General features: G+C 45.6%; 1 protein-coding gene across 11 annotated transcripts in view; it reads right to left on the reverse strand.

The window, feature by feature from the left end:
- Positions 1-25,301, reverse strand: part of zmiz1a (zinc finger, MIZ-type containing 1a) — a 407,283-nt gene that overhangs the window by 91,844 nt on the left and 290,138 nt on the right. The window contains exon 1 of one of the 11 annotated variants that reach the window (XM_080215839.1): positions 17,921-17,942. The exons of the other annotated variants lie outside the window; for them this stretch is intronic. The gene's annotated coding sequence lies outside the window, so the exon portion shown is untranslated. Of the gene's footprint in view, positions 1-17,920; positions 17,943-25,301 lie in introns of those variants that run through there. 11 annotated transcript variants of the gene reach the window in all.

Raw genomic sequence — 25,301 nt, forward strand, 5'->3', positions numbered from 1 at the left:
AGTGCCGGGACACTTACCTTTCCTAGGAAATATAGCTAAGGTAGCCTTCGCAGTTATGGCGTTGGGCAAACAACCCAAAAGGTCACCACTTCAATTCCCACCAGGTCAACATGTCAAGATGAACTCAATAAATCTGGTCACTTGTGGGCTGATACCAGTAAAAAACCCATAGAAGCTACCAACTGCTTAACTAATGCCCTCCAGCTATGGGAATCTGTTACTCATAGAACTGTACAGCACAGAAAATGGAAATCAGGCCCATTGTGCCAGTACTAGCTCTTTGAAAGAGCTATTTGAAATAACCCCACTGAAATAAACCTGATCCTTTCATGTAGGCCTTGGAAATTTTTCCTTTTTGCTTTAAAGAAACTGTTTATCCAATTTCCTCTTGAAAGTTACAACTGGCTCTGCTTCCACTGCTTTCCAGCTCGTAACAACTAACTGTGCAAGTCGGGGTTCCCAGACTGGCCTGCATGTGGCCCTTGTTTGCACAATACACTTGATTCTTCAATTACTACAACACAGCTTAGCGAGTCCTTCAGTTGAACAATCTCAAAAGTCAGCCACTACCTTCTGAGGACACTTAGGATTAGAAGCTAAATGGAATCTGCATCAGCACTGTGCACTTTGTGAGAACTTATTTCAATTTCAATAAAATTGAGCAAAGGATAATATGTCTTAAGATTCAAGGAAGTTTATTATGAAGTGATGGAAGCCAATGGGCAATGTTCAATATGAAGATGCACAGCTCAAAGGGAAGCACTTACCACAATTAAAAATGCTAAATAGCTGACACAAAGCAGAAATGAAGAGTATCAATGAGAAACACTATGTTTGTTCGACACATGAACACTCCGACATCTCAATTCAATCCAAAATCTCAATGACAAGGAACTTGGTCAGCAAGTCTCAACATACATTGGACCCAAAGGTTTAAGGTTGAACTCGGGACATTGCATATGATCTGCATCTCTTCAGAGGTTGAGCAGAAATGCTACTGGCCCAGCTGAGCTACCATGCATCAGAGCACATTCATAGAAACACAGAAGATAAAAACAGGAGGAGGCCATTTGGCCCTTCAAGCCTGCTCTGCCATTCATCACACTCATGGCTGATCATCCAACTCAGTAACCTAATTCTGCTTTCTCCCTATAACCTTTGATCCCGTTTGCCCTCCATGGATTTGCGTAGGCCTGAAACCAAACCAACCAACTATGCTGTGGATCAAAAGGCCCTCAAGTTTGGCAAGGTCCCTCCAGTAACTTTGGACAAAAACTTCTACAAAATGTTATTTGATCCTTCTTAGGCGCTGAGTGACCTGCCATGCCATTTCTGACATTTACCATGTTCTTCACACCATTCATTAGTCATAACATGTCAACCCACTCTCTGGGCTCTCATTGAGTGAGAGTAACTTGCATTTGCCATGTGGGGCAACACTCAGGATTCCAGCTTCCAACTGGAAACCATGTGTCCACAGGGGTGCTTACACTCGAAAAGTGCTTCTTACCCCAATGGCGGTTCCTGAATGGATGGCAAGCCGATCTTGGTCGTCTCACCGGCAGAGGGAGACATCTTCCCGGGCCTTGCAAGCTGCCTTTTTTTTATCCGGTAGGGACCGAAACCTTGGGATTTGCTGTTGACACTGGTATTTTGTTGACAATGGGACTTGCTGTTAACTATGGCGCCCAGGTAAAATAAACGGGAGAGCGTAGAGAGTGCCTGGTGGAACAGCACTTCTGTGGAACCCTTCCGCATGTATAGAAGTGCCTTATAAATTGGCAGGGCCTCTTTCATCCTCCTTCCCCTCCCCCAAATCTTTGCCTTCAGGCTGCACAATGAACAGCCACTGTATGCAAATGTGTCCCACTTCACTTCCCAGTCACAGAGTCAAATTCTGATCCTCTCTCCTGCCTGTTTCATTTGACAACACAGCGAGCAAACCCTTACCCACAATCCTTTTTATTAAGCAAGGACTTGAGAACTCGCTCGCCCCTCCTCCCCTCGCAGCCAAGGCAAAACCAACTTACCAAACCAGAAGGTGGGCCACACTGCTGCCTGCCTCGTCCCTTCCCCCGGCTTCTATTCCTCCAATGCTCTACAAGGCCACATATGTCGGTGCCCACTCCTAGCCCGGAATCAAGTGCTGCAGAACAAAGGCAGCCAGGGGCTGCCTTCATCTCAGTAACAGGCAGCCAGCAGCTATTTTCCAGCCCTCTCAGGGCATCCTGCTTTTTACATGTCCAGCTACTGCACAATACACATCAATTATTCATTCTCAGTCTTCTGGTTTCCAGGCAAAACCAATCACACATGGAGCCCACTAATGGAGCCAGGCTGTAGTTGCCAACAGGCTATTTGTACTTGGGGGCTATAAACACTCCTGAGACAATGGATGGAGAATGAAGTCTATCAAGACCTTTTCAGCCACAGTCAAATAAACTTCACAGACATTTATTGCAGCACATCAGCACACCACACAGGCTGGCATAAATCTTGTTGCACTTAAGAGAAAGGATTCTCTAGGCTGGCTCAAAGGATAGCAGTCAGGTACTAATGAGGTCTCTTCCCCATCCTTCCCAACCGCAACCCCCTCCCCCCCACCCAAGCCAACCACCACCCCCCCCCTCAAAAAAAGCAACCACTTATCTGTTAAGTCTCACTCAGTGTAATGCTGTTATTGATGATCTTGTTCTCTAGTGATCCATTTCTCTCTCCCCATGCACACACATACACACACACACACACATCACACAAGCAGCCACAGCACTTTGCCAGAAGGGGAGAGGAGAGAGAACAAAAAATCCAGGCAGCTTACATTTCAAACTCTTTGCAGGGGTGGTACACTTCGCAGAGCAGACAGACACTCTCCTGGACCGCAGCCAGAGTCACAAAAGCTGATCAATTAATTCGACAGCCGACGGCCACAAGTGCCTGCAGTAAATTACTGAGGCGGCAGAGAGAGCAGGCGAAGGCCGGGCATGCAAGGGGGGGACAAGCTCAACGCTGGGCTTCCCCCTTCAGAGTGCTGTTGTCTAAATCCATCAAACTAGTCATGCTAATTAGGGTACAGAAGGCTCTGCATTTAGGCAATGCTGTTGTACAGAGTTGGAAGCAGTTTTTTTTGTTGCCTGGATTGTGGGGGTGGGAGGAGGGGTTAAGTTGGCAGGCCCTTGTCAACTGTACAGTTCTCTACAAAGCCTCTACAACATTGAATGTTATGAGAAAAATAAGAGCCCCTCTCTGTATGTGTGTGTGTATGTATGTATGTGTGTATGTGCGCATGTTACTTTTGTCACTGCTAATTGTTTCACTGTGAGAAAATATATAAAAAGGAGAGAATTTGCAAGCTACAGTTCAGTTGTGGCAGCCTTTCCTGACATTACATCCTGTGGTAACTACCACTTCCTTCACACACACACACACACATACACACACTAAATACAGGCAGCCATTACTGAAAATCCAGCTATTGGGTTTAACTTCATTGACCTGCAGTTGAGACCATTCTCAGTGAACCAAGTTAAAAAGAGGTGAAGTTGTGACGGAGGTGAATCAGGTAACCTGCACCCAGCACCCAGAAGGCGGTAGCTATTCCGTGCCTACATCCTACAAAACCAGATTTAACTGTTTGCAGGTCACTGAGCTTGGCATGTTAATTATGCAACTGGAGGAAAATACATTTTGTTTTAAATAAACAAATTACCAAATTAAATTTTAAAAAACTCTAACATGTAAATCCTTCCTTCCAGTCTGCATGCCCACCACACACAACATTTTGATTGGCATTTAAGTGTCACAGATTTACCCAGAAAAAATTAAATCCAATACTTTGCTGTTTACAATACCACTTCAGGATAAGTGATCTTATAGAGGTCTATAAAATAATGTGGGGTGAGATAGTCAACATCTTTTCCCAAAAGTATTGGAGTCTAAAACTAGGGGGCATAGGTTTAAGGTGAGAGGGAAGAGATACAAAAGCGTCCAGAGGGGCAATTTTTTCATACAGAGGGTGATGAGTGTCTGTTCCATTCTCAATGCCAGAAGCAGTAGTAGAGGCAGGTACAATTTTGTCTTTTAAGAAGCATTTAGACAGTTACATAGGTAGGGTGGGTATAAAGCGATATGGGCCAAATGTGGGCAATTGGGACTAGCATGGTGGTTAAAAAAAAGGGCAGCATGGACAAGTTGGGCCAAAGGGCCTGTTTCCATGCTGTAAATCTCTATGACTCATTGACCAAGCCTTTGCTCATCTGCCTGGATCACTCCCTATTTGCCTCAGTATGAAATTTTGTCTAATAATCACTCCTGTAAAGCTCATTGGGATATTTTATTATATTAAAGGCACTACAGTGGGATATGATGATATCGTGGCAAGGTCACTGGACTAGAAATCCAGAGATTCAGGCTAATGCCCTGGGGGATCCGTGTTCAAATCCTACCATGGAGCTGGTGGAATTTAAATTCAATTAATTAAACAACCTGGAATTGCAACCTAGTAATAGTGACCATGAAACTATTATTGATCATTGTAAACATCCATCTATTTCACTAATGAAGGAAATCTGCCATCCTTACCCGGTCTGGCCAACAGGTCCACAGCAATGTGGTTGACTCTTAGCTGCTCTCTGAAACGGTCTAGCAAGCCACTCAGTTTGAGGGCAATTTGGGATGGGCAACAAATGTCTGCCATGCCAGCGGAGTCCACATCCTTCCCACGAAGTACTTAAAAAAGATGCTGTTGTTGCTACACTTGTCCCGCTGACATAGGAGAGTAAAAACCATCCAAGACTTGACCACTACATAATAACTGGGCATGCATCTCCCTCACAGGAGAGCTGCAAGTGTAATAGGTGTGCAGAAATAAATCAAAAGCAACGGAGCTGCAACATAATTCAAACATTGATTATACTGGCCATGTAAATCTGAAAACACGTCCTAATATCATCATCTCTGGTCTATTCCGCATGAGCCAGCAAAAGTAACAGCAATTCGGCCCAACGTATCTGGGATAAAATAGAAAGCAAAAAGAACACGAGCCAGAGATGCTGTTTCCAATTGTTATCCAGCAACTCCTGCTGAATGGACACAGCAGGAGGGCACACAAAACGATAAATGCTGGAAAATCTCCGCAGGTCTGACAGCGCCAGTGGGGAGAGAATAGACCCAATGTTTCGAGTCTGGATGACCCTTTGTCAGAACCTGGATCACAGCCCTGAAGGAGGATCACCCAGATTCACAAACGTGCTGTCAGACCTGCTGAGATTTTCCAGCATTTACTGTTTTTGTTTCAGATTCCAGCATCCACAGTATTTTGCTTTTATTACAGCAGGAGGGCAAATCAGTCCCAAGCGTGGACTGCCTGCTGTAATTTCTGGCAGTCACTACTGGACTAAGTACCTAAGAGGCAATTGATGTCTTGTGGTGCAGTGGGCGGAGGCCTTGCTTCGCGGTCAGAATCTCCAGATTTGAGTCCCAAAGATGTGTTGGTAACGGAACCAAAGAGATTGATTACCATTCTGCAAAATGCACACTGTAGGCCGGTGATAAAAGAAGTAGAGATTCCTGGCCAGCTGTGTGGAGGGTGGAATCAGTCTGCAATCACCAACCACAGCTCCAGATAACAATGTGCATGTCAAAATGCAACTCAGACTCCCTGAGTGACATGCAACACAGATCATCACCACTATCGAAGAAGCTCCATTTTACACGGGATCCAAAGACTCAAGAAATCACTTTCAGGAAAAAGAAGTGTGAAGGGCAGAAGTTTATTTATTAGTGTCACAAGTAGGCTTACATTAACACTCAACGAAGTTAGTGTGAAAATCCCCTCCCTGGTGCGTGTTCAGGGACACTGAGGGAGAATTTAGCATGGCCAATGCACCTAACCAACATGGCTTTCAGACTGCAGGAGGAAACCCACGCAGACATGGTGAGAAGGTGCCAACTCCGCACAGACACCAGAATTCTACCTCCCTGCCCGCCACAGAAATCAGAGCGGGCAAGAAGTGGGCAATGGGCATTGACCTCTGGCGGGATTTTCTGGTCAAGTGAGGCCGTAAAATCCCCCCCAGACAATCACCCAAGCCGGGAATCGAACTGTGGTGCCTGGAGCCGTGAGGCAGCAATACTAACCACTATGTCACCGTGCCAAAATTGCAAAGATGGAACAGGGATGACAGCAGAGCAGCTTTCATGAGGTAAAAGATGTGCCCTCACCAACTCTGTCTCAATTTCAAAAACCAAAATGGCAGAATTTCTGCACTTTGAATTTTGCCAGTGAACCACATTTCTGGAAGAGCCACAACCCTCCCTGGCCATCGATTCCTGCGGTGGGACTCACACTGGGAGCCTGCGGCTTAGAGTCTCTATCCACTGCATCACAAGACCTTCTTCGGTACTTAGTGATTACCAGAAATGAGTGGAGGCTGCCCAAACCTGAAAATGAGGATCCAGAAAGAATCAACCCTCACCCCCATGTCAAAATGCAACCGTTTTGGTTTGTTTGAAAGTGGGTGGCCTATGTTCGATAGCATTGTCGGTCTGCAAACCAGACAAAAATGCCCTCTGGATGGCCCCCAAGTGAACTCTTGAGCACCAGTCTATCATAAGTCAAACTTTGAACTTTGTAAAGCTGTGTTCTAAGTCAGAAAAATGCTAACCATTCTGTGATTCTATGGATAAACTCAGTAGATCTGGCAGCATCTATGGAGAGGGGAGCAGAGTTAATGCTTTGACTCTCCTTCAGAATTGAGAGAGGGACAGAATGCCACCACAAACGTATGTCCATCCTATCTTTGTCAATGGTTCCTTAGCTCTGACCTATCACTGACTGTCTATTCTGCTCCATCTCCCTCTCCAGCTGCACAATTCGTTTCATTTCTATCCCTCTCCAGTCGCGAGAAAGAGTCATACAGATGTGAAACATTAACTGTGTTTCACTCTCCACAGATGCTGCCAGATCTGCTGAGTTTATCCAGCACTTTCTATTTTTATTTCAGATGCCTGGCATCTGCAGCATTTTATTTTTATTCATGCACTTGTGATTCCTTCACTCTTGGATTACAAAATCAGGGTCACTTATGGATTATCTGCATTCACCTGGTGAACTGGTGCAACGACAATAATCTCTCCCTGAATGTTAACAAAACAAAGGAAACAGTCACCACCTTCAAGTGTAAAGGAGAACATGTCCCTGTCTACACCAATGGGGAAGAAGCAGAAATGGTCGAGAGCTTCAGGTTTTTAGGTGTCCAGATTACCAACAATCTGACCTGCCCCCCACAAGCTGACACTACAGTTAAAGGAAATGCCTCTATTTTCTCAGAAGACTAAGGAAATTCAGTATGTCAGCTGTGGTTCTCGCCAACTTTTACAGATGCACCATGGAAAGCATTCTTTCTGGTTGTAACACAATTTGGTATGGGCTCCTGCTCTGACCAAGAGAAAAGAAATTACAAAAGGTTGTGAATGTAGCCCAATCCATCACACAAACCAGCCTCCTATCCATTGATTCTGTCTACATTTCCTGCTGCCATGGTAAAGCAGCCAGCATAATTATGGACCCCACGTACCCTAGACATTCTCTCTTCCACCTTCTTTATCGGGAAGATACAAAACTTTCAGGTCGCGTATCAACCGACTCAAGAGCAGCTTCTTCCCTGCTGCCGTCAAACTTCTGAATGGACCTACCTCGCACTCAGGTGATCTTTCTCTACACCTTAGCTATGACTGTAACACTACATTTTGCACTGTCCCCTTTCTTTCTCCGCGAATGGTATGCTTTGTCAATATAACGTGCAAAAAAACAGTACTTTTCACGTATGCTAATACATGTGACAATAATAAATCAAATCAAAATCCCACAGTAGTCTCGAGATAGTCAGTTCATCTGAACTATCACCAGCTGAACAGAGTTTGGGCAGATAGCAATTGGTGTTCACTCATTTACACCCTAAAATAATTTAGCTTCGACTATTGTAAAAATGAAAATGATAGTGAACAGTTTCTTTAGCATTGGAATCCTGCGAAATAAATCAAAATAGTAAAACAAACCTGCAGGCTCACTGGGATAGAACGAGGCGAATTGGATTGCTCTGCTTAGTGCACTGTACATGGTTGTGATGGGCTGAATGGCCTCCTTCTGTGCTGGGATGATGCCACAAATCGCGAAGAAACATTTAGAAAGTGAGCTGATAAATGCAAGTCCAAAGATGAGCAGGTTAGGTGGATTGGCCATCTTAAGTTGTCCCTTAGTGTCAAAAGTTTCTTGATTTTCAAAAGGCGTTTGATAAGGTGCCGCACAAGAGGTTATTACAGAAGGTCAGGGGGCATGGAGTTGGGGGTAGGGTGTTAGCGTGGATAGGGGATTGGCTTCAAATAGGAGGCAGAGAGTGGGGGTCAATGGGTGCTATTCGGATTGGCGGTTGGTGACTAGTGGAGTGCCCCAGGGGTCGGTGCTGGCGCCTCAGCTATTTACCATTTATATAGATGATCTGGAGGAGGGAACTGAGTGTATGGTGTCGAAATTTGCTGATGACACCAAGATTGGTGGAACGGCAAATTGTGCAGAGGGCGTGGAAAGTCTGCAGAAGGATCTAGATAGGCTGGGCGAATGGGCCAGGAACTGGCAAATGGAATTTAATGTTGGCAAGTGTGAAGTTGTCCACTTTGGTATGAATAATGGTAGGAAGGACTATTACTTACATGGCAAAAAACTGCAGCATGCAACGGTGCAGAGGGACCTCGGGGTCCTTGTGCATGAGTCGCAAAAACCCAGTCTGCAGGTGCAGCAGGTGGTCAGGAAGGCGAATGGGATGCTGGCCTTCATAGCGAGGGGGATTGAATATAAAAGTAGGGAGGTCTTGCTGCAACTGTATAGGGCACTGGTGAGGCCGCAGCTGGAGTACTGTGTGCAGTTTTGGTCGCTGCACTTATGCAAGGATATTTTGGCCTTGGAGGGAGTGCAGAGGAGGTTTACTAGGCTGATACTGGAGTTGAGGGGGTTGAACTATGAGGAGAGGCTGAATAAACTAGGCTTGTACTTGTTAGAGTTTAGAAGAATGAGGGGAGATCTCATTGAGACATATAAGATGATGAATGGGATGGATAGGTTAGAGGTGGAGAGGCTCTTCCTGCTCATAAAGGACAGTATGACTAGAGGGCACAGCCTCAAGATAAAGGGGGGCGGTTTAGAACGGAGTTGAGGAGGAATTTCTTCACTCAAAGGGTGGTGAATCTCTGGAATTCTCTGCCCGTTGAAGTGGTGGAGGCTGCCTCGCTAAATATATTTAAGACGCGGGTTGATAGGTTTTTGATAGGCAAGGGGATTAGGGGTTATGGGGAGAGGGCGGGATTGTGGAACTGAGACACGACAGATCAGCCATGATCTTACTGAATGGCGGGGCAGGCTTGAAGGGCTGGATGGCCTACTCTTGCTCCTATTTCTTATGTTCTTACGCTCTTAAGATGTGAAGGTGAGGTGAAATAGCCATGGTAAATGTATGGAGTTATGGAGACAGTGTGGGATGGGAGGCTGGGTAAAATGCTATTTCAGAAAGTCAGTGCAGACCTGGTGGGCCAAATAGCCCCTTCTGCAATGTAGGGATTCTATGGTTCTGTCAGTACAGGACCTGGGGGGAATCTTGCTGCCCACACTATTCCACTCCTGGAAGCAGTGAATCATATGAGGGAAAGCAGTGCCAGGTAGTCATTCAGTCCACATGTGAGCCTGAAGGCTATTCGCTGGCAATGCAACTGCAGGGGAATTCAAAGTTCAGCCAAACCTCTGGCCTTGCCCCATGTCAGGGAACGTGTGATGAAGGAGAAAGCTTCCTTATGTTGTCTTGCCTCCTCAGGCACAAGAGAAAGAGCACTAACCTGTCGCTTTCCCCAACAGCAATGCCTGCCTAGCATGAGCAAAGAGTGAAGACTGGGATTTTCTTCATCACTGCTGCAACCTACAAAATTGCTTATCCATTGAGTGGGGATAAAAGTTTCAATCCTGGAATCAAATCTTTTCAAAGAATCGTCTGCGTTAACTCACTGAATCTAAGCAGATTGCACAGGTAGACTGCTGTTGGCTATCAGCTCAATGTCAAAGTGTCCACTGACATTAATGTGTCAGTCAGTGAGCTAGGTGGCAGGGTGCAACTTGCATGTCAGTTCACAGACAATCCAAGCTCACTGCCTGGCTAATATCTGAGTGAATTCCACTTAGCTTTGAGCATCCTGCAGCTGGTAGATCACCTAAAGCTCATTACTCTTTGCAGTGGTGATTGATAACGTATTGTGTATATATTAAAAGATAAGGATCTGACAGAGGGTCATTTGTCTGCCTGGACGGATTGTCGCCCCCAGGGACTCTGTCTCCTTGAAATTTCACCAAAGAATATGACATCATTTTCCCACAGCCTATTATTTCAGAACAGTGCTGCTTTCTCAGAACCACAATGTCAGGGTGTGGAAACATTTCATTACCTTACACATCTATTGATGGGTTTACCTGTGCTTCTGCAGAGGCAACAAAGCTTCACCTTAAACACTAGGCATACCAAAGATTATTTATTCTTAGAACTCCAGCAAAACTTGGTGTTGTGATACTGGAGTGGATTTTTAAAAAGAAGCACTCTAATCGCATTCTAATGACCAACCTTCTACAACTCAACAGCTCTTCAAAGCTAGCTCTGTGAGGAAAGACAATATTCATTGCCTGTAGGGTGGCATGGTGACACAGTGGTTAGCACTACTGCCTCAAAGCTCCAGGGTTCAACTCCCATCTTGGGTCACTGGCTGTGTGGAGTCTGCACATTCTCCCTCGTGGCTGTGTGGGTTTCCTCCAGGTGCTCTGGTTCCCTCCCACAGTCTAACGATGTGCAGGTTAGGTTGACTGGCCACGCTAAATTGCCCATAGTGTCCCAGGGTATGTAGTTAGAGGGATTAGCGGGATAAATGTGTGGGATTGCAGCGATAGGGCCTGGGGTGGGATTGTTGGCATTGCAGACTCGATAGGCCAAATGGCCTCCTTTTGCACTGTAGAGGTTCTATGAACTTACAATAACTTTTAAGATTTTGGACATGACACATAGGGGGAAACGCGAAGAAGAACCAAATAAGATGTCACTGTGCTATTCATTGAGAAACCCAGGGTAGTGCTAGGTTCAAAGCCAACCACGGCAGATGGTGAAATTTGAACTCAATAAAAATCTGGAATTAAAGGTCTAATGATGACCACGAACTGATAGTTATTAAAAAAAAACGTTTGGTTATGTCCTATAGGGAAAGAAATCTGCTGACTTACTTGATCTGGCCTCCATGTGACTTCAGACCCACAGCAATGTGGATGTCCCTGAAATGGCCTAGCAAGGACAATTAGGGGTGGGCAATAAATGCTGGCCCAGCCAGTGACACCCATACCCTAAGAATGAATAAAAAAAGCTGAATCCAAAGGACATAAATACAGATTTTTATAAAAACCAGGGAACAATTGTTCTCAATATGATTGTACACTTGACGTGTTCCCTTTGAGTCCTTGCACCAATTACTAATGGGAAGAGATTTTCCTTGGCTGCCTTATCTCAGTCTGTCACAATCTAGCAAATCTCCCCTCAATCCCTTTTGCTCCAAGACGAACAGCCTCGATTTCTCCAACTGTCCGAAATAGAAGGACTTGGATGTTGCAAAAAGGGATGATCCCAAGATTGCTTGGTCCCAGTGGGAAAGCCTCGCAAAACAGATCAGAACACAATTACAACAAAAATACGGGCTAATACTCTAATCCGTGATCCCGGCTCCCCATTGGAACCACAGGATCATCCCGTGCATTTCCCTCTGCACAGCCTCAACCACATACCTTAATCAGAGCCCTGGTAGAGAGAGCAAATCGACAATCAAAGTCTGATAGCTCCATTTTCTACAGTAGCCCTCTTGTGCAAGGCAGACAGAAGTGTCAAATCAAATGCGTAATTATAGGGAGCTGCACCCACTGGAATGAGATGAAGACAACGCAATCTTATTTCAGGTTAAGCCCTGAGCGACAGCAGACAAGAGAATGTCATGTCTGACACAACAGTGACTACAAATCAAAACGGGAGGCTAGATAAACACAGGAGGGGGAAGGAAATAGAACCGATGATTTTCATGAGTAGCTACTTGCTAGGAGCATGAAATTCACTTGCACGATACTAAATGGGTTAAGAAATAGTTTCAGATCTTGACCTGTTGATCTTCATGTCAGGTAGTTATAGACAGGAGTCTACACTCTGTAAATCTCATGTGATCTGGGTATGACATTCTACTACAAGCATTTGCATGGCGCCATTCACATCCCAATGTACTTCATAGAATCATAGGCTCACAGAATCCCTGCAATGCAGAAAGAGGCAACTCGGCCCATCAAGTTGCACCCACCACAATCTCACCCAGGTCCTATTCTCACGTATTTATCCTGTCAGCCACCACCCCCCCCGACACTAAGTAGCAATTTAGCATGGCCAATCAACCTAACCCGCACATCTTTGGGCTGTGGGAGGAAACTGGAGCACCCAGAGGAAACCCACGCAGACATGGGGAGAACGTGCAGACTCCACACAGTGACCCAAGCCGGGAATCGAAGCTGGGTCTGTGGCACTGTGAGTGCTAATCACTGTGCCAACCCTGTCATTGTTTCATTATATTGCTTCATATTATAAATAGCTTCATTGTCAATGAGCTGGTTATAAAGTCAATCACTGCCTGGTCAGGAATTCCAGCCATCAATTTACAAACAGGAAGTGAAATAAATGATATCGGCCGAGGGAAGAACGTTGGCCGAGATACGAAAAGAATCCCCCATGATTGGATTTGTCACACCAGTCCAGAGGGCCTTTGCTTAATCTATTCATCTTAAGGGAAGCCCCTCCAGATAATGCAGCACTCCCTCAGCAGTGAACTGACATATCAGCGCTTCATATCCTGAGGGGAGCTTGAAGTTGTGACCTCCTGATTCAGAGGCAGTATAACCAATCAGCTGAGCTGAAACTTAAATAGTGTTGCATTGTGCAAGGTGCGATCTTCAGATGTCCAGAGATGCCAGTAAAGATATTAGATTCAAAAACAGGCAGCGAGCTCCTCCTACCAATATCCTCCTCAATTATCCTTGCTCAACTGTTGAAAAAACTATTAACTACTTATCAATCTTGCTGTTGTTCATGGGACATTGAACAAAGAACAGTACAGCTCAGGGACAGGCCCTTCAGTCCTTCAAGCCTGCACCAATCACATTTACCTACCTAAAGCAACTGCTTATATTCCTCTTTTGTTTGTATGCCCGTCAAGATAAGTCTTAAATGTGGCCTCAATCACCTCACTTGGCAGTGCGTTCCAAGCCCCCACCACCCTCTGTTAAAAAACTTCCCCCACACATCTCCACTGAACCTTTCCTTCCTTATCCTGAACCGTGCCCCCTTGTAATTGTCATTTCTGCTCTGGGAAAAACCCTCCAACTGTTCACCCTATCTATACCCTTCCATACCCCTCAGAATTTTATAAACTTCTATCAGGATGCCCCCTCAGCCTCTATCTTTCCAGGGAGAACAATCCCAGTTTATTCAATCTCTCCTCATTGTTAACACTGCCTACCAATTGCTGGCATAAAATTACTTCTACATTCATCCAAACCAAGTCAGGCCATCCACAAGAGGTTTTTGCACCAATTCAACCTGACAATACTTGTATCTATATAGCACCTTATTATTATACAAATCATCTCCGATTAGACTTGTTTTTTTCCCCTACAACATTCCATCTTGGCTATGGGGGTCACATGCTGGGCTGGCTATTTCTGGCACACTGCAAGTCACAACCATAAAACTCCAAAAGAGACAAGCATCGGATTTTTTTGTTCCCCAGTGTAATTCAAGTTTAAAGTCATTACATTGGCATGGAGAAATGCTCAGTGAGTTGGGGTGGTAGGTGGGGTTGAGCACAGCCCATGGACAGAATGGCAGGTAACCTGTTCCAAACATTGTGCTCACAATGGAACATTATCAGACACTGCCCGCGCTCCCAAAGAACGGATTACTAACTCAACCAGTTGCTACAAGTGAAATCATTGCTCACACAGGCCACCCACGAGTGAGGAGGAATATTCCAATGATGTGTGCTGATCCCTCTCCTGTGTTGAAGTTACATATTTTACACTTGTACAGCTCGTGCTGTGTTCTTGTTAAGTGAATGCAATGTTTACCACCACAAACGTATTTACACCCAAACTTTAATGCAAAGAGAAGCCCCCAGGCATTTCAAAGGGAAGAATACATGGTGCCAGGAATCATGAAGTTAAGCAGGATAACTGAAAGTTTGATCCTGGAAATTTATCTGCAAGAAGTTGGGGACCAAAAAGTGGAAAGGCAGGGGCAGAGAACATAACTGAGATGGCTGTAACTTCTTGGCCTTTTGGATAAGATCAAGTGTTAGGTTGAGCCCAAGATGGGGTGCAATACCTTACCTTGTCAGCTTTGGTCTTGTTTGTCTCTCATGGGGACCATGAATTGGATTCAATTTGAATTTGGTTTTTGGAGCAAGAAATGGATTTGGGTTTGCCTGGTACATTCTGGGCATTGGCTTTGTAACTTTAATGATGGAGTAGTTGTTGCTATCTTTTACATACACAGCAACCACAGGTACTGCATTTCAAAAGTAACTTATTTGGTTATGAAATATTTGAGATTTCTTGAGTGCTTGGTAAAGCATTGCATAAACAAAGATTCGCTCTTCAGTGGAAGAGAACGGATGGATAACTGTTCTCTTATCCAAAATGCCGTCATTTTGTCTGGCAACACTTGCCTTGGTCAAAACACGAACGCTGCCACAATCAAGAAGCTCGCACACTTGAGTTTATGTGTTACTATAGTTACATGTCTTTCTCTCTTTTATGCAAAGTCGTGACTATGGCGCTGAATTTAAAACAACAAGCAAAGCATCTGAATGAGAAGAGCCAGTTAATGTACTGGGTGTAACCATCCACTCAACTCTTGATGGCTGGCTACACCCAGATGTCAGCGGTTCCACCCAAAATGTCAGGGGCAACGCCCACAACACGAAACCCCTTTTCAAATGCTGATTGACCTGCTCTTTCTCCCCTACACCCCCCATCCCCCACCCCTTTCTTCCTAACTGATCTCACCGTCCCTCTTCACTCCTGTACACACTGCTGATGGATTGAAGTATCAGAGTAACGATGGAATGTTAACCACTTCACACCTTACTGAGTTATGTAAATCAGGTTACTTAAGTCAGGCTTCAAAATAAGCGGAGGCTATGAATACAATTATGTAGAGCGTCTGTCATTTAGCCATGTAAGATCCTATTCTTTAAAAAAAAAGTCTTGATTGTGAGATTGTGTTCGGCCATCACTCCACCTCCTTTCCCACATCAATCACCTGTGGGATCCGGTCTGCATTTTCTGACCATGTATGGTTCCGGCCCAAGCATTTCACAAGTACTGTACACACTGAAATACTTGGCATGTGCTGTGTGTCACACCCCTTTAAGGGTGATAGATTACCTGAAATCAAGCTGATTTGAGTCAATACTGACTTCAACACCAAACAAAGCCTGAAGTGTCACTTTAGGTGAGCAGCAGGTGCGGATGCCCACAGCGTCAGCTGAAACCCAGCCCCGAGGGTTCACCAGGCTGACAGGCTCCGTGTCAGCCAGCCAGCCAACTGGAACCTGCCCCATTTCCAACAAACCCGGACACAGAAATCCGATGCCAATTGGTCAGGGCTGCGCACGATGCTGCAACTGAGGAACTGCAAAATGAGATGGGCAAGTGAACAGAGTTGTTGGAACAGGGCTTGCATCGCTCTATTCAAGAGTCAGAAGCATGGGCCGAGCGGCCTTTTCTTTGCTGCACTTTTCTTTACGGTCAGATGGAACTTAACATGGCAAAGTGTAAAATAGCGCAGGAAAGAGAAAATGTAGTCCCATGTCAGTATTCTGGGAGTGGCCAGCTAAGAAAGAAGTTGAGTAAAGATCTAAATGTCCTGGTTGACTCAACAAGGGTGGAATTTCTTGGTTGTGCAGGCTAAGGAAGTAAATTGATGCTAGTGCAAAGCAAGCTTTCAGAATATCTGGGGTTTTAAAGGTCAGCCACAGTCTCATTAAATGACGAAACAGGCTTGAGAACCTCAGTGGCTTCTTTCTGCTCCTGGCTCACTGGATTGGCCAGAGTTGGCGCCTGTTGCAAATTTATAGATGAGACAAAACTGCCAAAGTCTTGCCTCCTGGAAGAGTTCATTGAATGGTGGAGCAATGTCTATGTGCCAAATGGCCTACTTCTGTCCTACCTCTTATGTTATGTAATCAGGGTCCACTTCAGACTCCTCCTGTACCAGGAATATGGCTGCCACCATCTACCTGCTCATTCGTTTTGAGATTTATTTATTAGTGTCACGTATCGGCTTACATTAACACTGCAATGAAACTACTGTGAAAATCCCCTCGTCGCCACATTCCGGCACCTGTTCAGGTACACTGAGGGAGAACTTAGCATGGCCAATGCACCTAACATGCACTTTTGGACGGTGGGAGAAACTGGAGCACCTGAAGGAAACCCATGCAGACATGGAGGGAATGTGCAGTCTCCACACAAACAGTGACGCAAGCCAGGAATCGAACCCGGGTCCCTGGCACTATGAGGCATCAGTGCTAACCACTGTGCCACCCACACTGATGGGTTCATATGTTCGGACAGCTGTGTTATTGCCCTGACCTGCCCCTGGCACTGGGTAAAGGCCAATAAATGAAACCTTCAAAAAAAATGAAAAAACAAATTTGCATTCTAAGCACACGTTATATCAGATCCACTGCAAAAATAGGTGCTTCCTGGTGCTGGCAGGCACAAGGGTGTTGAATACAAAGACATACAAAAAAATCTAATTTAAAGCTAAGAAGGAATTAATGACACCATTAGTTGATGTTAAACAGTCACATTTTAATTCCTGATCACTTTCAAATGTGGACAGAAACTTGAAGCACAGGAATCAGGTTTTGTCAATGTCAGCAACACCAGGGCAGAGAATTTACTCACTTGATGCCCTGCTTCCTCACGCACGATGTTGGCTGGGTCAGAGGTTGTGTAAATGTCAAGCTATCACTTTTAGTTTGGATCTGAATGAACCTGAAGGTGTGAAGGTGGTGTGTGGGGGTCGAGCTGTTTGTGGAACGAGGGATGGGGAGGGGGTGTTCCACGAGTAGGTGCATGGTCGAAATGGTATGGTTTGAGAAGGCAGGAGATTAGTATGGGAACTATGAGTATCACAGCAATATATGACTAAGCCTATGAGTGGCAGGTTGCAAGGTGCAAACACAAAAACACACACACACAAGATAAGAGAGTTAATGGTTGGAACACACAATGCTAACTGGTTGCTTCATGCTTCTTTCAATTTAATTCTCCAAAATAGACACTGCTTTGTCACAGACTTCACAGAAACCCTACAGTGCAGAAGGAGGCCATTTGGCCCTTTGAATCTGCACCAACCACAATCCCACTCAGGCCCTTTCCATATAAGACCATGCATTTACCCTAGCTAGTCCCCCTGACACTAAGGGCCAATTTAGCATGGCCAATCCACCTAACCCGTACATTTTGGACTGAGAGGGGAAACTGGAGCACCCGGAGGAAACCCACACAAGTGCAAACTCCAGCCAGACAGTGACCCTAGTCAGAAATCAGTCCTGGGTCCCTGGCATTGTGAGGCAGCAGTGCTAACCACTGTGCCTCCATTTTCCTTCATAACTTCTCTGTAAAATGCATTTCTCCACCAAACACCCCAGAAGTGACAGTACACTGAGCCAGAGAAGTACAGAACAAAATAGCTTTTACCAGATCACACGGCTCCAGAACTTAGTGGAAGTTTTTAAGGTGCTGAATTACCTCTGTAGGCGCCAGAGAGTTAAAGAGCTAACCGGCACGACTTAAGCTCTGTAGATACTGCCCTTACAGTCACCAGTATTTTAGCAGCACTTGCTGGTCAGTTCCAGGCGAGTGTCAGGCCAGGCTAACCAAACAGCCTTAAGCAAATCCCACTGTGCACCTACAGGCTACTGAATTCTGAGTGGCACCAGCTTCTCCAAAAATGGCCGTCGGGTGTCTGGTTACAAGGCAAATGCAAAGCTGCTGCGACCAGGCTGCCGGGAAGGCCTATTAAAAATCGTGGCACATTTGCAGCAGTTATACTTTTGAATTCCAGCCAAATCTCTCAGACCCATTGCTCAGGAAACCTAGTGTGGCCCCAGCAGATCGTCACACTGTATAGAAGCTGGAGCTCTGGGGGAGGGGATCTGGTTCCATTCCAGATTTTCCTAGTTACTATGGTGCAAACCCATTTTCATTATTACCGCTCTCTCTCCTACTCAAATACCTCCTTACAGCTTTCCCCTTCATGGCCAAATTTCCTAATTACTCTTCTTATCTCCCTCCCAACACTCCCCCTTTCCAGTTTGCCTCCTTCCTCTGAGAAGTGGCATGGCACCATTTGTACATTAGATTCCTTGTCTAAGTGTAATCTCTGTTTGATGTTCTTCACGGCCGATGAGATATTTTCTCCCCCCAAATTGAACCAACCGCAAGCCAATGTCACATTAGTTAAAAAATTTGTAATTTTTTCCTCCTCTCCTCTGACCTCCTATCTTGAGTACTTTCACCAGGGCCGAGAGTCAAGTGGGCACAGAGTATGAACGCACGCTCTAATACCATTCTGCACCCCAAGTTTGTGCGAGTTTTACTTGGGCGCTGACACACGATAAACAGACACAAAAGAACAGCACCACACCAGCAAAGGGCACCCTGAGCGCTGGCACATCAATCTCGGCTGATTGGGATTTCTGACCCACAGGCTGTACCACAAGGCAGTCCCACCACCTTGACTGGTGGTGGTACACAGCAGATCCAGCAGTAACATAGCAGTGGAACTCAACATTGTGTGACTGACGCTTGACAGCGACTCTCGGCATGTCCTTCCTGTTCTGCAGTATGATATTTAACGAGCCGTGGAAATCCAGAGCGGGTGGCATGGGAGGGTCTGTCAAAGCTACTGTGTAACACCAACGAAATGTCACTGCACCTCCCTCCCCCCCCCCCCCCCCACCCACCTCCCCTCGCCTCCCCTCACCCGCTTTTTGTCAGCCAGTTAAAGCCAGTCTAAGACAGTGAGATCAGTAAAAGACAAACCTCGGGGAGCCCGCAGTCAGGAGAATAACTGAACGCCACATGCTGTGCCATACTGAGTTAACACTTAACATATTTCAGCATCAGCAACTGTTCCAATGTGGCTCAGGGGCACACGCTGACTTTACTCGCAATTCCTGCACGCTCCTTTTCAGAGAAAAGAGAATTAAGGCCAGTGATCTCCAGTCTCCCCCAGCACCCACCTCCCTCATCTCACCCCCACCCCCACCCCCTCCCCCCTCAGCCCACCAAGCCCTCCTTTCAGGAATTCCCTGTGGCGGTTGAAGCGGGAGCTTCCAGGACACACAGAACACACCATTGTGACCAGCGCAGGGAGAGCCATGATTAAGCAGTTTGCTTCACAATTCTACCCAAGGGATGATACCATCACTCAGCTGAGGGCGGGGGAAGGGGGGGGGGGGGGGGGTGAGGGGAGGGGGTGAGGGGAGGCATAGCGGTTCATGTGCCTGCAACACTCGATCCAACAAAAGCAAGAGGCAAAATAAAAAAAAAATCAAACCACCCCGGAATGATTTTGCTCAACAGTTATTGTGTTAGGAACTGTGTCAAACACTGGGAATGATGATGATGTGTAGGATTATTGACTGACACATTGCACCGGGGCTCCATTTTGCCCAAACCCCCTCCTCGTCTGTTACTGCAGGAACAGACTTCAGATAATCACAGATTTAATAAAACTGCCTAATCCCTCCCCACATGAGGTCACGATTTCACAAACAGCGAGGTGCCCTACCTTGTTCCTGTCACAATCTGCCTCACGCATAGCAACCATTTTCTGCTGAACCCATTTCCTGACAGAAATACTCCACAAGGACTGATGCACAGCAATCACCAAGCTCAATAAAAGATTCCTGAGTGAATTTTTTTTCCTTAGGAAATGAAGTTGAGTTTTAACCCATTCACTGGCTCATTGCTGCAGAGATGCATCAATCAGTTTTCTCCACCGTTCCCCACACAAGCTTGAAAACTGAAGTCTTGGCAATGCGGTTCTTAAAACTTTCAGGGTTGAAATTCTCCCCCACCCACACTTTTTCAAAATGGCCATACCCCTCTTGTAAAAAGCTGGGCCCTGTGTGAAACCGAAGAAATGCAAGTGGGACAGTCCCAGATTCAATAGCTAGCTGGCACCAAACTAGTCACGGTGGCACAGTGGTTAGCAATGCTGCCTCACAGTGCCAGGGACCCAGGTTCAATTCCGGCCTCGGGTGACTGTCTCTGTGGAGTCTGCACATTCTCCCCATGTCTGCATGGGTTTCCTCCAGCCTCCCACACTCCAAAGATGTACGGGTTAGGTGCACTAACTGTGCTAAATTGCCCCTTAGAGTCCTGGATAGGTTAGAGAGATTATTGGGGTAAATATGTAGGTTACGGGGATAGAGCCTAGGTGGGATTGTTGTCAGTGAAGACTGGATGGGCTGAATGGCCTCCTTCTGCACAGTAGGGATTCTGTAACTTCTATGATTTCATGCTCCATACACAAGCTTCCTTCCACCTTAAATCCTCTAATCCTTCCCTTAAATTCTTCTAGTCCTTTCTCGGGTTTACGCAGCTACCTGTGAAATGTACCAATAGTTTCCACCTCAAATACCTCTGTGTGGTATCAAGTTCCACATTCTAACCTCTCTCTGGGTGTTCTTTATTAGATTGAAGTGGGGCTAAACTTTTAGTTATGAACCACCACCCCCCCCCCTCAGTTTTTGTTCCACCTACAAGAGGAGACATTTCTCTCCACTGACCGAGTCAAACTCCTTCATAATAAAAGGCCTCCATTGGGTCACCTTGGATCTTCTCTTTCCCAAGGATTAGACCTCCAAATCATTCAGTCTTACCTGGTGGCTCATCTCAGAGCTCCGGCACCATTCTGTTAAATCATTTTTCCATATTCTCCATTGTCTTTTGTAAGATGGGGGACAGCGTTGTGATGCAACCAAGGTTTTGCAGAGGTTCACTGTAAACTCTCTGCTTTTACTTCCACTCCTGGAGAATTGACTGACCTCTTCCTCCATTTGGCTTCCAAATTATACAGCACAGTGGTTAGCACTGCTGCCTCACAGTGTCAGGAGCTCGGGTCCAATTCTGGCCTTGAGTCACTGTCTGTGTGGAGTTTGCATGTTCTCCCCATGTCTGCGTGGGTTTCCTTCGGGTGCTCCAGTTTCCTCCCACAGTCCAAAGATGTGCGGGTTAGAGTGAGTGGCCATGCTATATTGCCCCTTTGTGTCAGGAGATTTGCAGGGTAAATACGTGGGGTTATGATGGGGTCTGAGTGGGACTGTTGTCAGGCTGAAAGATCTCTCTCTGCACTGTAGGGATTCTGTGATTTTCTAACCATGCCGTGCCCCAGAAACCCGAATTTTTAAAGTACAGGGTGCAGGTATAACAGCCTGTAAAAGATAGAAATGCTACTCAGGACTTTACGAATGATAGAGTCGTGAGAAAAAGGCACCTCTTACAGACCTAAAGACATTGCTACCTAAATGTGAATGCTGTCAGTCCACAGGGAAAGATTACGGGAGTGGAACTATTTGGGTTGATCCTTCAAAGGACCTGCTTAGGCCGGGTTATTGTATTATTCCATGCCTGTTGCTGAGACAGCTCCTTGGTCCGCCAACAATGGCAGAGAGGTTAAAACCATTCCATTATACCATCTTGCCATCATGCCAAGGTCCCTGTTGCCTGGATGTGCAGTTAACACAGGGTCCTACACCTTTGGGTGAATCCAATGTCAATCAATCCCTGTATTGTTTAAATAACCACAAGTGTACCGGTGAACTGAAATATAGTTCTCGTCAACAGATTAATATTTTAATATTGATTGAAAAATGCGCAAGGCGATAAAGGCCTTTGATGCTATACTGCTGTAAGGCTGTAAGGGGGTGAGCCACATAACTCCCCAGAAAACAGAGACTTTAATAAACCCTCACATGTTTGCTTGCCAACATGAGGAACATTACTGCTACTAATTCAAAACCATGGGGGGCCTGAACGGAGTACATAAAGAGAAACAGAAGGGTCTACAAGCACAGTGCCAATTTGAGGTGACTGGCAAAAGAAGCAATGTCCACATGCTGAAAAACCTTTAAAAAAAACACGGCGAGTGTTTAGGATCTGGGATGCACTGCCTGCGTGTGTGGTTCAATCAGAGCTTTCAACAGACAGATAATTCACTGAAAAGCATATAAGTTGCAGGGCGGTGGGGGAAAGGCATTGGAAGTGGGTCCAGGCAGTATGCTCTTGCAGAGAGCCAGTATAGCCTCAATTGGCTGAATGGCCTCTTTCTGAGCTATAACCATCCCATGATAATTCCAGGTAGACAACCTCCCGTGTGCCATATATCATTTTTGCTAAATTCAACAGCCAACCGTTCTCAAAACAACAATTGTACTTGAACTTTAAGGTATAACACTTGACCAGGTGCCAAGCTAAAGTTGCATTCATGTTCATACTGCATAATTCTTAAATGAAAAGCTTGTGTGTAAGCATTTTAACTCTAAACTCTCCCCACAGACAAATCTACACTTCATAGTGTCTACTGAATGAAGCAAGTTCCTTGACAGGAAACAGGAAGGACATTCCAGGCAGGTACAAAGTCTCAGAGTTTTCCTCTTTGGACACAAGCTTGCTTTGAATGGAATCTGTACAATTCTATACTCCTCCTCGCAGATATTAGCTTTAAATTCAGAAGCAGGGAATCTTTTTATTTTAAGATTGAGGGTGGCCAGAAGCTAATGGGATCAAGACCGACAGAATCCTCTTGATGCTTTTTCATTCTTTCAGGAGATGTGGGCACTGGCAGCAGGGCCAGAATCTGTTGCCCATCCCTAACAGGCCCTGACCCTTGTGGGGTTGCCACATCATGTCACAGGGCAGTTAAGAGTCAACCATGCTGCAACAAGGACTTCCATTTACAAAGCACCTAAACAGGCCAAGCTGCTACCCAGGAATGTCATCAAACAAAATTTGTTTGAGCCAGGCAGAGATATGAAGTGGGGTGACCAAAGTTTGGGCAAAGTGGTAAGTCTCAAAGGAGGAGACAGAGTGGTGAAGTTTAAAGCTGGAATTCCACAGCCAAGGCCATAGGTTCAAAAATTATGGCAAGAAGTAGAATTGGGCTGCTTTGGAATGGGATAAAACTTGCAGTGAGGACTGTGGTGTATTATTTGCTACTGAAACAAGCCATGAGAATTTGAAAGAAAAAGTAATTCTGAATACCAGTGCAAAGACTTGAACTGGCAGCACAGACCCCCATCTCCCTTTGCTGAAAGACTTCACTAACATGAACAGTTTTCCGTGATTCCTGCATGGTGGCACAGTGGTTAGTTCTGCTGCCTCACAGTGCCAGGGATCCGGGTTTGTCTGTGTGGAGTTTGCACGGTCTCCCCGTATCTGCACTGATTTCCTCCGGGTGCTCCAGTTTCCTCCCACAGTCCAAAGGTGTATGGGTTAGGTTGATTGGCCATCCTAAATTGATTCTAGTGGTAGGGGGATTAGCAGGGTAAATATGTGGGGTTACAGAAATAGGGCCTGGATGACATTGTGGCCGGTGCAGACCCAATGGGCCGAATGGCCTTGCACTGTAGGAATTCTATGACTCTATAACAAAGCATGGAATTTTATGGTTCCATTGCAGCGGGAGCAGGGTCATAAAACATAGCGAACTATTCCGAAGTCCATGGACTTTGGTGAGACCAGAAAATCACACTGGTGTAAAATTCCACCCTGGGAATGGGAGTAGGCCACTCAGTCAGATTTCCTAATCTTGATGGACGCAACTCTTGGATACTTCAGGGGAAAAGGGACAAGGGATAAAAGATAGGCACTTTGGACTAGGTCTTTGCCCCCTTTGCGTAGTTTCTGATGGATAGATAGAGCGAGAAGCATAGACTCCTCTAACACGGACACTGTCCCTTTTCCCCCTCACTACTCCAGCCAACACTTGCAGAACTAATTTTTTGGGTTGGCGCATGCAGTTTGTAATGTAATATGAATCTATCGTCTTGCCATTAGTAATGCCATGGATAAGGAACGCCATTTCTTTCCTAGCTTCTATCATTGCTGACAAGACAAAAGGAAATCTAAATGTCCTATGGTTGGTGCTCGGAAATGGTTAAAATCTTGCCTGAGGAAGTCACAGGTTGATGAATCTACTGAGGGAGTTTTGCCTTAATTTGGGCCTCTCTATCAGACTTGATGTTCTATTGCTTTTGGCTGATTTATTGCTAATGTCAAGCCTTAGCTTTTTTTAACCATGAATCCAGGGGAGGTCCACGTTCTACCCACCTGCAAACTCCCAAGGGCTCCTTAGGATCGAGAAACATGAAGGTATTGGAGTGTATCCCATTTGAATTTTTACATTTAATCGTAAGGAACCTACTCCTGTCATCACAATACCCCTCATTAATTTGAATTGTTCATTTAAATTATTTTGAACAAAGAAAATTGCTTCTGTTGCTGTATTGCTTAATTTGGATGACTAAATAATTCAAAATAGCAGCAATGAGCTGTGTAGCTTGATTCTGAGCCAGAAGAACAGTGGACAGCGGACACCAGTCTGTTCATTTCAGACTCGACTGGAGGTTTTGTGAATTAATATTTCTCTCTGACAACACCAAGTCCATCAGATGCTGTGACCTCAGCACTTGAGTTTCATCCAGCAGGTTACAGTATCACAGAGCCTGCGCCACCATCTGTTCCATCAAATGGCTGAGGGTTTATTGCTATCATGTGATTTGTTCAGCAGTCTCCCAGCAACCACACAACCTCAGCTTCATGAAGTAATCCTGCCCTCAAGGCCTTTGCTTGAATATTGACAACAGCATTTATGGTGTGTGTCTGTGCACATGTGTCTGATGTGTGTGGCTGTGCGTGTATACATGTGGGGGTCTGCGTGTGTGTCTATGTGCATGTGTCTCTGCGTTTGTGTGTCTCTGTGTGCATGTGTGTGTACCTGTGGGGTCTGTGTGTGAGAATGTGCAAATGTATGTGTCTTTCTGTGTTTGTGCGCATGTGTCTCTGTGCTTGCCTGTGTTTGTTTGTCTCTGTGTGCATGTGTGTGTATCTGTGAGGAGTC

This window comes from Carcharhinus amblyrhynchos, chromosome 31 (assembly GCF_965287045.1).
Source record: "Carcharhinus amblyrhynchos chromosome 31, sCarAmb.v2.hapA, whole genome shotgun sequence".
Lineage (NCBI taxonomy): Eukaryota > Metazoa > Chordata > Chondrichthyes > Carcharhiniformes > Carcharhinidae > Carcharhinus > Carcharhinus amblyrhynchos.